This window comes from Polyergus mexicanus, unplaced genomic scaffold (assembly GCF_030449975.1).
Source record: "Polyergus mexicanus isolate NDT 795.1 unplaced genomic scaffold, iyPolMexi1.0 SCAF_50, whole genome shotgun sequence".
Lineage (NCBI taxonomy): Eukaryota > Metazoa > Arthropoda > Insecta > Hymenoptera > Formicidae > Polyergus > Polyergus mexicanus.
Genome location: NW_027223370.1, coordinates 57213 through 71893, shown reverse-complemented (window position 1 = coordinate 71893; position 14681 = coordinate 57213). Strand labels below are relative to the sequence as shown.

The window sequence follows — 14681 nt, the reverse complement described above, 5'->3', positions numbered from 1 at the left end:
GGATATCGTAATGCGTATAAATTTTGTGCTCCATAAATGTTTCTTCGAGATTCACCATAAATAAAAATCATATTGTTGCATCACTGGATTATACCCGTCTCCGAGAGATCGTCTCTAAACGCGTTGCCAGGGAATTTGTGGTTAAACAACGGCGGTCATCTTGTGTGTGTTTTGAGTCGCCATCTTGATCTGGTAACAGATGTGAATCCGCGCGGACGTGTTTAAGATTATTAACGATATTCTCTGTTCTTTATTTCCGTGAATACGACGCAAAGTGTGAGTGCTGGTTGTGTCTTGCGTGATTCGATTTATCTCGATTCCGATCCGCGGACACAACAATATTAATTTTATCTTCCAAAGTTAATCTTTCCATTTTAATTAAATAAATTGTTCTTACTTAAATAGTACGCTGTACACAAGAACGAAATGACTAGCGTAATTAACTTTCGTATTACATTATTTGCTTCTCAATAAGCAATTAAATAACTTTTAAGTCAATGACTTTGAAGACGCGCGTTGAATTATTATGTCAATAATTCCTTATCAAACGTACACAATAATGTTATTATTACACAACCTCTATATTTTGAACACCTATCGGATTTTCAAGATCATTCTGAGACTGCTGTTTTTGTAAATCGTCATCTAAGCATTACTGAACTAACTCTTTTGCAGTTTCAAGTGCTTTTTGCAATTCTTCTATTCTTTCCTGATATTGCAATACTTCTACAAGATGCAATTTTACTTTATGAAACGATTCGGCATAAGTATCGCATTCATTTCTAAGATCCTCTAATTTTCGCTATGGTTGAAACATAAGTAATAATCAAAAGAAATAATTTTCTGGCTGTGTATTAACATCATATCTATAATGATTAATAAGATATCCACGCTGTTGCCGTTTAAGATAATAACCATTATCTATTTTATAATATTCAATATCCTCATTTTTCGGTTTGATTTTCGAGGTATTGTACCATTGTCTCATAGATATATTTTCTAGTCATGGACATATTTTTTAGTTTGTTGGGTCTATGTGGATAATGATTATTGCCCGAATCTTATTATCAAGAAACTTGGATGTTGATACTGGATCTCTAGCCACAATTACGCTAATGCATAAGGAAGTATCATGCCATCCATTTAACTCACGAATATATTCACCTAAATCTTCTCATAACCACTCACTCGGACTTAATGTTAAAAACCATATCGCAGGTCCATAATGCTGCGTCATACAATTTAAATCGCTTCTCGGTTTACGCCAATATTGCTCTGTATTCTGAAGTGTGACAAATATTATATTCAAATTAGATTCCAACAATTCTTCCGACATTGCTTCTAAATATTCTGTAGCCGTATAACGAACTGGCGGATTAATTACGTTCATTTTATGATAAATTCCACGACTTAATTGACAAATATTTGCATTGTTCAATAAATAAAATAAATATTGTTGATTTAGTCTGTACTGTAGATGTTTAGATGTCAAACGACATTTAACAAATTCATGATCAAAAAGTTTGACTTGCCTATTCTCATGTTGTCCGTTAATATACCAAAAGGATATAAATCTGTGTTACGTCCAGACTCGAAAAAGGATGAGTCGATGGAAGGGTTTAACAACTATCTTAGTTATCCCGAAATCAGACGCTTTGCGGCGTAAGAGTCGGGTCAAACGAACTCTTAAGTCTGAAAGCCAGGTAAACGACCGTTCGGGTCGCTATTACGCTATTTATTCAGACGTTCGCTCGGTGGTCCCTTTTCGGTCAGGGAATTTAATCCCTTTTACGCGGAATGGGACCTAGTGCGATCTTCGTACTGGGAACGAGAGAGAGGTTAAGAATTGTTTAATTAATTAAATAAAATATAATTTTATTCATTAGAAAAATAAAAGGTTCGAATACATGATATATATATTTGTAGAAAGTGATAACATTTATCGTGTGAGTGAGAGTGTCTGTGTGTGGTTGAGCTTATCGCTCCGCGGGTATTACAATAGTTCAGGGGACGTCAGCCAGACTGAGTTGGAAAAGGCTCTATCGTTAAGATTAGAATTCTGACTGGTAAATACAATATCTTCTATTATTTTTCAAAAAAAAATAAAAATATAGTGTAAAAGTAGGTCAGTGAGAAAATGGGTTATTAAACGAAGGAGATATAGAGATCCTTAAATTGTGTTAATCCTGGTAGGACGATGCTGCTTCCAAGTCAGGAAGCTTATCGATAAATTCTTGGATTGCTTTGACTATGTAATCCAATTCAGGAGAGGGAGGGAGAGAATTATCAAGGATCACTGTTGAAAGTGAAGAGAATGATCGCGGGGAGGGGGGTAGATTTGGAGAAGGCAAGGAAGAATATTCAGGGGAGTAGGAGGGGGAAAAATAGGGAGGAGAACTTGGAGTAACGAGGTCGCTAGAATGTCTGTAGGTGTGTATGTAATCGTAATCGTGGTTGTTAATTCTATTAATTATTCTAACAATTCCATTTACTTTGATTAAATTGTTGTTGATTCTAGCGATATATTGGTTAGCTATCCTAATCGTTTTTGAGTCAGCTTGCGCCAACGCCCTCCGAGTCCTGCGATAAACTCGATGCACGTACTTGGTTCGCGAACAAAGTCGCTTGATTGAAATACGCAAGACGATCTTTTTCACTATGGAAAATTATAAGTGATGATTCCTGGTTGGAATTTGCGTAAGGGAAAATTGCTTGGTAGCGACTTACTCTTTTTAAGTAGAGGACGGGCGGGCAGCTTAACTCGTAGATCGTCGTTCGTGGTCGAGAGAGATGCTGTTGAACAAGACGGGCCGGACTGATTCGTTAACCGGATGACTCTGATAAAAAACTGAGAGAGCGGAGTCTCGCGGGCTCCCTTTTTATAGTTCGTCGATTGGTCGAAGGTGAACATTTTCCGATGGACCTTTGCACACGTGATTTTGAGGTGAATAGCAAAGGTCTATGATTTCTATCGATGATGATGCGGTTATTTTGTTAGATATTTCGTAAGATGTTTTCATCGTCTTTTCGCTGTTTATTTGTTCTTTCACTGGAAAGTCTATATATGGAATATCTATTGATCGGCTTAATTTCTTTTTGTTTTTCTCGTGGTTACTCATAGATATATTTACTGATAAATGATGAAATGTTTAAAGTTTAAAACGTTATGTGGTGCAAGATGTTCTATTTACCGAAAGACTTATTTTTATTGTCAATCGACGATCCTTGCCGCAATTTCGCGGAAGGAAGGAATCGTGGAGTCGGCAGGGCGTAACATCTGGAAAACATATTAAATCTAAATATTGTTCACGATTATCCAAAGGCAAGTCCTGAATTTTTAACATTTGATATAAGGTTGTCGCAGTTTTATTTGCTTTCGTTTCATATAAGGCATAAATAATATATTGTTCATAATAGCCATCACTCTCATCCGAAATTTGAGTTAGCATTGCTTTCTATTGATTCTCTAATACTCTAATGTAACTTTTATATCATTTTTGATTTCTTTTATCGGATCATTTAATAATTCAGGCTCGTCATCCAATATCGCTTCTATATTATTTTGTATCTCTTTTATTTGGAATTCTGAATTTTTTAATTTTGCGAAACATAAATCATTGTGATTATTTGGCAATATAATATGAGAATATAAAGTATTGCTGCGCTTTAACCTTGTTAAAGCGCCAAATAATTTTTTAATATCAACTATCTCTTCCTACATAATCTTTGATTTTGTCGAGATATTTCTAATTAAAATATTTAATTCGTGATTATTGTTTACTGAGTGAATAGTAGAACATGTGTTAAGAGATAAGTCAAATGTGTTAAGAGATGATATTATTTCGGGCACTTCAGCTGTGAAGAGATTATTCAAAATGCAATACGTAGGCATTAGCCCTTTACAAAATTTGCCTACACAGTAATTACAAATGTATTCCGCATTAATTTTTTGTTGTTATATGTATCATTAAATCTCTCCAAATTTAAATGTTTATTTGTGTTTGAATATTATTGACTTTAGAAACATTTTTTTTATAACACAATTTCTCACATAATACACAAATATGCCGTCGTGTGTCTGTTGAACGTTTAATCAAAGTCTCAAACGTTTTACAATATTTAGGGTCGGTTGTTTCATCTTCAGATAAACTATAAGGTAATTTATCTAATGGTTAAAAATCTGATTTGCGTTGTTCTACTTTTCGGTAAAATTCATCTTCCTGGTAAATGACCAGTACCAAAAGATAAATTACACGGCACTCTCGATACCGTGTAAACCACTTATCTGACAGATAAGTATGTGATGGGGATAGAAAGCACATACAGTGGGAGATGCGTTGGTTAGATTATCCGAAATTTTATCGATTTAATATATTAATTATTTACGATAAAGAATTTAAGTATCACGATACCAAAAATGGAACCGGGTTTGTGCGAAAATCAACTTCTGTATGGTGACGAAAATTATGATGAAGAATCTGATAAAGAAATAATAGTGATGATTCGCAAATGATATACAGTTCGTCCGCGTCCAGATTTATTTAACGAATATGATAATGTAGAATTTGTAAAACGGTTTCGGTTTCGCAAATGCACTGTCCAGATAATTTTAACTCTTATTGAAGAGAGAATAAGAAGCAGGACTGACAGGTAAATATTCAACGTATTTTTTTTAAGGTTATTTTTGTATAATGTATATGCTATACATATAAGCAAAGATACTGATGCAGCTATAATTTATATGATATTATATTAATATGTATATACATATATATATATATATATAATAATTCCGAAAAAATAGTAATTTCTGAAAAATAAAGCAATCTCTTGCACATATAGTAGTTAGTAGTAGAAATAGTAGTAATAAATAGTAGTTAGTAGTAATAATAGTTATAAAGTAGTAGCAGAAAAAAATATTTTATACCAGAGACGATATATTCGTCTGCTAATTGCTTATAAAAAATATCTTCTCCCAGAATGATTTGCATGTGCGTTCTGGTTTTTTAAAAAAGATATTTTATACCAGAAAGCATCTATTCGTGAACTGGTTGTTCTTCACACCAGATACGGTTTATATGGTATATGTGTCCTCTGGTTATTATAAAAAATAAGACATTTATGTTGTAAAACATTATCTATTGTATAATATAATATAGTTTTCAATTAGATATAGATTTATAAACAAGAGACCGCATTTATTTTTTAGAAATTTTACTTTTTTCTTGATTATATATAATGATATAATAACTGACCCATCTTATTTTTTTAACAATATTTTAACATTATTTTTTTTTGCAGGCGACAGATGCTGAAGCTGGAGAGACAAGAGGAAAATGACTCCAGGAATAGCACGCCTAAGAATACTAACAACGAATCCATCGGTTATCAGAAATCGGTGGAATTATTATCCGATACGATGGATTCGAAAGTTAATATCCAATCGTTAGTACCCACGATGCAATGCCTGGAGTTAAATTCAAATACAGGTACGTGTAGTCAAAATGTCGAATTTTGCGAAGATGACAATTATTTTGTTATCGGTAATGGCCCTCTGGATACAAATCGTATCCAGGAAAGCATGCCTCAAGGCCGTCGCATTGTCGATCTTTCTCATATGTGGAAAGAAATCCACAGAACATTTAATAACCACATGCGAGGAATAGAGTGCCGATTTGAAGATTGGAAACTCACCCACACTTCTGACAAAGGGTTAAAAACGCGTATGTACTTCAAGTGCCAAATATGCCATACTGAAGCCGACTTCTGGTCGGAACCCGAAGAGCAGAAAATAATGGACATTAATATAGCTGCTGTAACAGGAACTGTTACAGTAAGAATTGGTTATGCTCAGCTTGTAACGGCAGGGCCGTTACTACGGCGAAATATACATATGTACATACAATAACATATCTGCCTCGCTTACTCTACCCTACTCTACCTATCCCGCTCGCACAACCACCGCGCACGCTCTCTCGCTCGCACGCATGCCACACGCACCATCCCACTCACACTAGGCGCGCTATCTCGCCGGGCATGCGCTCTCGCTCTCGACACGCCGTATCTCTCTCACGGTTCCCCACGCGGAATCGACCCCACTCCCGGCCGACGGTATAGTGGGAGGCCCCGGCCGGGTATATAAGCCCGGCCGGCCGAGGCATCAGGACCAGATCCTATCCCGACATCCAGCTCCCGACACCGACCTGACCAGTGCCTACTACCTCCTCGGGCTAAGGTTTCTCTTAGCCCTGTCGGGTTTCGCCGGCTCCTGTCACCGCTCCTCGGGCTAAGGTTTCTCTTAGCCCTGTCGGGTTTCGCCGGCTCCTGTCACCGCTCCTCGGGCTAAGGTTTCTCTTAGCCCTGTCGGGTTTCGCCGGCTCCTAGCACCTACCCGGGCTGAGGTTTCGCTCAGCCCTACCGGGTTTCGCCGGTCTCCGTTGCCAAGGCCGGACCCGACGTGACACTCGGGCCTGTCGGCAATACCCACCTACCTAGCCTAACCGTAGTAATAAGCCGCCTGTAGATATCGCGTCGTAGCCTTAAGACCGTTAGCCATAAGTCCGCTAGTTCTAACCGCGTCGTAGTAAAAGCCTGCTAATAATAAGTCCGCTAGAAATAAGCCTGCTAGACCTAAGAGCCTGCTAGTTATAACCGTGCCGTAATCTTAAGCTCGTCTGTAAATAAAGCCGCACCATCGCGATTAAGCCGCGTTTCTCGCCGCGTACCGCTTTGCGTTTCTCGCCGCGTACCGCCTTGCGTTTCTCGTCGCGTACCGCTTTGCACACCCGCGCCTGACAGCAGCTTTCTGCCGACCGCACGCTGACCAACATCGCCTGGCCCTGCACGCTACTTTGTACATATCTTTATTTAAATAAACTATCTTTTCTACTTCTATTGTGTTTCGTAAGCTTGAGTCTCCCCTCCTCTCGAACCCTGACACCGACGAGCCGATCCGAGCGTCGAGCGAGGTGACCGCGTTACAAGCTGAATGAGCAGTGTACAGCCATCAATATTCCTTGTATGACCGAGCCAAGGTACATAGAAAATAGAGAAAAGTTAGTCGATGCTTTTCAAAAAACAGCAATAGAAAGTATGAAAAAGGCTGGCGAAGTTGAAAAACAACTCGCTCTTGAAAGAAACGAAGTTATAAACGGTATTCCGTATATAACAGTTGTAGCGGATTGTAGTTGGATGAAGAGATCGTATGGCAATGCCTACAATTCTCCTTCCGGTATTGGAGCCATAATTGGTTACCGTACGAAAAAGATTCTCTTTGTTGGTGTCCGCAATAAATTTTGTGCAGTATGTGATATGGCAGAACGAAAAGGTATCGAATCAAAAGCTCACAAATGCTATAAAAATTTTAATCGTAACGAAAGCTCCACAAGGATGGAGAGCGATGCCATCGCGGAAGGTTTTAATTATAGCCTCGAAATGCATGGGCTGATTTATAAAACAGTTATTGCCGACGGTGACAGTAACGTTTATCAGACCATTATTGATAACAGACCATATAGTGAACAGATGGTCACAGTAAAAAAAGTAGAATGCACAAATCATTTACTTCGCAATTTATGTAAAAAGCTCAAAGCTGTGGCAGAGATGACTCAGTCAAAAACGCAGAGGCAGCGTGGCTTTACAGAATTGCGAAATGTTGTGAAAAACATGAAAAACATCAGAAAAGAAGTAGAAACAGCAGCCGAGCTACGAAGAAAAGATCAACAAACACTTCAACATTGTAAGGCTATGGAATTGCAGAAAGATATACATATTGAACATTCCTAGCCATGTTTTTGGCGAACATAAGCGATGCGAAGCACGCGGTATATGCGAAGAGAAGGATAATAAAACGAACAAAAATTATGTTCCATTGTTGAAAATACATGGCCTGTATCAAAAAATAGAAAGCGCTATCACATATCTGCTGAATTTAACTAATAATCCTGCAGAATCATTTAATTCGATAATCTGCAAAGAAATTGGTGGAAAGCGCATTCATTTTGGTAAGCGAGGCTCTTACAATGCCAGAGTTGCGGCAGCAGCTGTGCAATTTAATACGCAACAAGTACTTACAGAATTACATAAGAGCATGGATAAAACTGTTCCACCTATTGTTGAGAATGTAGAAAAGAATCGACAAAAAAAATTGCGAAAACCAGAGAATCTCGAGAAGTGCAAGGAAGGCAAACAAATTTCAAACGAGAGACAGGAACAGATTGTTATTATGGTCCGCAGTCTCAAAAACCAGATCTTCTATCTGATGTATTTGAGCAACTTCGGCAAAATCATTTAGAAAAGTTGTCCGAAAATGCGAGAAACTGGAAGAAAATTGAATTCGATACGAGGAACCAAAGTGACTCGGAATTATGGTTATCATTGAGACGAGAAATGTTGACCGCATCCAATTTTGGAACTGTATGTCGCATGAGACCGACAACGTCTTGCGCAGCAACATTAAAAGCCATTTTATATCCTTCGTTTATTGATACCGCAGCCCTAAAATATGGTCGCGAAAACGAAAAAGTAGCAAGAGACTAATTGGCTGAAAAATTAAATAAAGAAATAAAACGTTGCGAATTATTTATTGATACTGAAAATCCGTGCTTGAGTGCTTCTCCTGACGGAATTATTGACGAAAATGGTCTAGTGGAAATAAAATGTCCTCTATCAGCTGAGCATTTGACAGCAGAAACAGCTGTAGAAACATTACCTTCTTTGAAAGGTATCTTTGATAAAAAAGATCCACACAAAATGAATAGAAATCATCGATATTTTTATCAAGTTCAAGGTCAGTTGAACATAACACGGCGAGAATATTGTATTTTTGCTGTTTGGACTCCACAAAGCATGAAAATATTGCGCATTGATGCAGACAATATCTTTTGGAGAAATCAAATGCTACCTTACTTAACACGTTTCTATAACGAATGCATGCTTCCAGAAATCTTGGATAGTCGTCATAATAGGCATATGCCAATCAGAGATCCAAGATATATTATAGAAGCTAAAGAAGAAGCAGCAAAAAAAATAGTGACAATGAGTCGAACAAAGAAACGAAATATAGTAGAAAGCGAAAATGGCATACAAGAGAGCAAACAATTCAAACCGAACGTTTCGTTAATAGAAACAAAAATTACTGATACTGCTGATATTGCTCTGAATAAAGAAGAAGATGATGATAGCATTATCACAAGTTATTCTAGTAACGAGCGAGATATATCTGAAGACGATATAAAAAGAAATTAAAAACTGTTAAACACAATTGCTCATCTTTATTTGGTAAAGGATAATGTCTTGCGTATGACAAGCCAATTAAACGATGAATCGTTGGATCTATTTTTGCGTATCATAAGAGAAACTTCTCATTTCGAAACGCAAAGTGTGCTTTATTTAGAATATCCTCACATGATTAAAGCTAGTCGTAGTGATAATAGCTTACAAATAATTGGAGGGAATTGCAGTAATCATTGGAGATGTATTTTCATTGAGGGCACCAAACTTCGCGTGTACGATAGTTTACCTGGCTGTACATACGATAAATTGGTCGCTAAAGAAAAAAATTATATACATCTTCGTTATCCAACAATAAGCTCGAGTGACATAATTTTTGAAAAGGTTCAAACACAACCTGATGGTATATGTTGTGGAATTTTTGCTGCCGCCTTCGCCACGACTATAGCCTTAGGAGGCAATCCTTGCGTGGAAAAATACTCCAAAAATGTAAAATGCATTAGAGAACATTTCTATACAATTCTAGAAAGCAATAAACTCTCGCCTTTTCCAAAATAATAAAAAATAATTTTTTATTAAAAAAAATCTATGCTACAAATATAGACTTGAAAAATCTATATTTTACAACTGACCAGAAAAAGCGGCATCAATCTCGATTGCAAATTATAATCGGAGAGACGAAAAACATATTGGTTGCGTTCTCACGAGAATGGACGGGAAGGGGTCCATTCTATGTTTTAAATATTTAGAATATTGTAAAAATACATTACTCTGTTACAATCGAGACAAACAATGTATTGTAAATCTTTATTACAATACATAAACATTTACCTATACGATAAAAAAAAATATATATTATATATATATATTATACATATAATGTATATTCTGTGTGTGTACATACACGCACATAATTTTGAAATAATACATTTTTATTTTTCGATTATATCCATTGGAAAAAATAAACTGAATTAGATTGTAACTTATATAAAGCTACATTATAATATCGAGAATATATAGGTATTATGCACACATATCTGCATGCGTCATATACATTTCTTATATTTATATACACGTATGCAAACATAAATAATACGTCTATATATATATATACGTATTTTATTTGATACAGTGGATTATCATAAAAATAAATTTTATCAGAAAAATAATAAATAAAACATTTTCAGGAAAAATGTTCTATATAAAAGTTGTAAAAGGTTTGGAAGGGGGGAAATATCGTTTTGTTCGGTGTTTTTCAAAGATATTTAGAGGTCAATCTAGTTCTTTTTATGAACCTACCTTTATTATGTAAATCAAATCCTCGCAATATTCAACATAAATAGTTATAAACTGGCTAAAAAATAGAAACGTTACGAGATATTTTATAATTTTGATATAATTTTATAAATTATGAAATATATCTTATAAAATATTCATTTTTTTCGATAATCTTACATCTACTTATGCACAAAATAATGAGAGAAATAAATTAGTGCAAAAAAACACATAGTTGTTAAAAAAAGTATACTAGCAGCTACATATTTTTTTTTTTAATATAACTGTTTGTTTTCTTTATACCATTGTATTCTTTATATGTTTTCTTTATACCATAAGTATTGAGATGAAATTATCAAAAAATGAATATTTTATGAGATATTTCATAGTTTATATAAAATTAAATCAATTTTAAAATATTTTGTAAAGTTTTCATTTTTTAGCCATCCTATTACTTTTCATGTTGAATGTTGCGAGAGTTCGATTTATATAATAAAAATAGTTTTACTAAAAAAAACTAAGTTTAAATATAATTGAAAAACGCTACGCAAGAGCAATTTTCATGATATATTATCTCCTTTCGAAATCTTATAATATAATACAATTTTTATATTAACATTTTTCCAGAAAATGTTTTATTTTTATGATAATCCACTGTATCAAATAAAATACCTTGTATATATACGTATTATGTATGTATGTATGCATACATGTATGTATTGTATAAATATAAGAAATATATATGACGTATATAGATGTATGTGCATAATACATATATAACTGAATATTATAATGTAACTTTCTATACTCAATTACAATCTATCTAATAGTTCTTTTTTTTCAATCAATATAATGACGATGATGTAATAACAATGTATTATTTATATAAACATTATAAGTATGTATATTTTTGGTCGTATAAATAAATATTTATACATATGTAGTAGAAATTTATAAACGCAATATGCTCACACATGAATTGTGTTCAACATATGATGAAGGCAGACACACATATGATATACTGTTTTCTATGCACTCCGATACTCTTTGATACGCGTGCGAAGTGATAGAACAGTAGAAATATATGATGTCTTTTCAACATATTGAACACAATTTTTATTTACTCTTTTGTAGTTATTTTTCTGCATAACGCTGTCGGTAATGCCAGAACTAAAATTATCGACAATTATTGACAATTTTAATTCCTCTCAGATGAGGGCGCAAACCCGTCGGAGTTCGGCCGTAGCTTTAGGATCCCCTTAAATAATGTTATTGATGCGTGCAACAGTTACAGTCTAAAGATTTCATTTGGTGGTAAATGACCATTATCCTTCAAAAATCCAGATATTGAAAATCTATTAACAAATTTTATCAAATAATGTTCAAGATGGTCTAAATCAGCAGAAAGCATAAGTCAAATTCCTTGTTTTAGAGGCTTTATCATAACAGTAAGAGCTATTCTTGAAACTTTCAAAAAACTTTCAAGTCAATATGAAGGATTTGAACTTGCGACAGGATTATGTAATCAAGATTCAGTAGAACATTTATTTTCCAAACTGAGACAACGTGGAGGATTTAATCCCAATCCAACCGCAAGAATGATCCGATTGTCATTTCAACGAGATATAATAACCGTGCTGCAAAAATAGGTAATACTTCTTCCAAAAAAGTTAAAAGCTTTTTAAGCAAGTAAAAAGTACGTCAAAATAGGTCTTGAGCACCATTATATAAGAAAAAATATGGAGCGAAAAAAATGAAGCAGGAAGAAAAAGGTACAAATGATAAATAATAATAAATATTTTTATAAAAGAAAGTAAACAAAAAAGTAAGCTAAAAATGCAAATTAAAAAGGTAACAATAAATAAAACAACATAGAACGCAGTAAGCATTATTTTATCATTTTATTATTTTGTTATTGTATAAGATAAATATTTACTGCGTCACTGCATCATGATATTGGATTTATTATCAAAAATCATATTGCTCTGTGCAGTGAATATTATTTTCTGGTAATGAGACAAAGAAGTATGAATTTTTCAATTTCCTAGAAGATCACAATCACAGTTGAAACAATTACATAAATCGTAAGTGCCAAAAAAAAAAAATAATTGTTTAAAAAAATACATTGTAAATAATTTTCTTGAAAACAATTTTTTTTATACTAATTGATTTGTCTCATTATTCTGTACATAGAAATATTACGGTAAGATTATCAAAAACTAAATATTTTACGAGATATTTAATTTTTTATATCAAAATATGTCAGACTAAAATATAAAATAACTCAAAAAGTACTTAATAAAAAAATACTTTATTATAGTGTTTTAGAAAGCTCTCGATGTCAGCTACAAGAATACTAAATAAAAAATGAGGGTTCTATTTAAGATTTTAAAGTTGACCTTCATATGACCTTCAAATGATTTTCCAAGGTCAAATCATTGTCACCATCTTATGGCCCCCTCGAAACCAAACAACTTTTGTCTGAAACATTTTTCTCTTCCGGGCTTGGTTTTTGAGATATTTGCTTGAAGAGATTAAAATGGGATACCCTGTATATAATAGTAATGAATTAAGAAAGTATACGCACACATAATAATATGATATATATAAAATGTATAATATTTGTATATATATGTTGGCACACGGTATTCAATAACTATAATATTATATATATATATATATATAATTATATAAAAAACAATAAATATAAATATTATACAATACATTTAAATGAACAAAGAATGTAAATATGTAATTATAATAATGATAAGGATAACATATATGTAAACAACAAGACAATATATGAGAATACCGTTAAATATATAATATATAATAATAAAAATATATATATAGGATTGTGTGATAAATATAAATTAATATATATATATTTATATGTGTAATTATGAAATATAATAATATATAATTGATCTATTAAAGAAATCTATATAGATTTCTCTCCGTGATAAAATCTGCTAGTTTCAGATTTATGCAATTGTTCAACTGTGATTGTGATCTTTACATTTTATTCTTATTAATGCCAACAAAAATAAATATAAACATAAATCTTTATTGCTAACAAATTTTGGAATCTATCAATAATGCGTTCTATGTTAAAATTAAACTTTATCAAGTATAGATTATTTTTTAACATCATTTTTTTTTTAAAAAGGAAATTACTTTAAAAGATTTTGATTATAATCTTTTTCAAATGAAATTATTTCTATGTACAAGTTTTTTGTGATACATTTTTATGGTACTTTTAAAAAGATAATTTTTTTATTACAAAATGTATTGACAGCTTGATCGAAAATAACAATTTTTATTTCAACCTTTATTTTGAAGAAGTCATGTTTTCGTTACGAAGACATGTCTTTAAAATGAAATGAAATAAAAATTGAAAAATAAAAGATAGTTTTACATTTTATCTTAAAATTAATATTTAAAAATCTTAATTTTAAAATAAAATATATAAACTTATAACAATAAATATATTTTTTTACAAATAAATATTTTAATATATTTTAAATGAAACTGGTATCCGATTTTGCAAATAAAATATTTCTTATGACTACCAATTTTTTCATTTTTAAAATTTTTTATTAAAATTTAAAAATAAATAAATAATAACATTAATAAGATTTTATTTACGAACTTGGATACTAGTATAATTTTTTTTTAAACCTAGCATCTCCAAATATATCTCTTTCATTTTCCTTTCTTTTTTAGAAATCATGTATGTATGTACAAAACATCTATATAAATTAGTATACACAAAAGTGAAGGTAAAAATAATACAAAAAATATACATTAAACATATTTTAATCTTTTTTCTTATAAATTTTGTATTATATACGTAATATTTATATTAATCTTACCTGTGCTAAGGCTTCTGTTCACATAAATTCTTTTATATTTGCATAAATTTTTAAATATTTTATACTGTACATCTTTTTCAAATAAAAATATTCTTTTTAAAATATACACATATATATATTAAATAATATATATTTGTGATTTTTTAAGTTTTAGCATATATTATATTAAATAGAAATGTTTTTCACTTCTTTTAACAAAAATAATACAGATTATAAAAAAATAGTATGCAAGTATAAACTTTAGACTCTATTTTATAGAAGAGATAGTTTTGAAAAATGTTATTATTCTTATAACAGATG

The 14681-nt window shown here is 32.5% G+C and overlaps 2 pseudogenes; one reads left to right on the top strand and one right to left on the bottom strand.

Annotated features, from left to right (window-relative positions):
* Positions 1-1018: 1018 nt before the first annotated feature.
* LOC138943875 (uncharacterized) lies at positions 1019-4216 on the bottom strand (annotated as a pseudogene).
* A 1086-nt stretch (positions 4217-5302) lies between these two features.
* On the top strand, positions 5303-9789 carry LOC138943876 (uncharacterized; annotated as a pseudogene).
* Positions 9790-14681: the final 4892 nt, after the last annotated feature.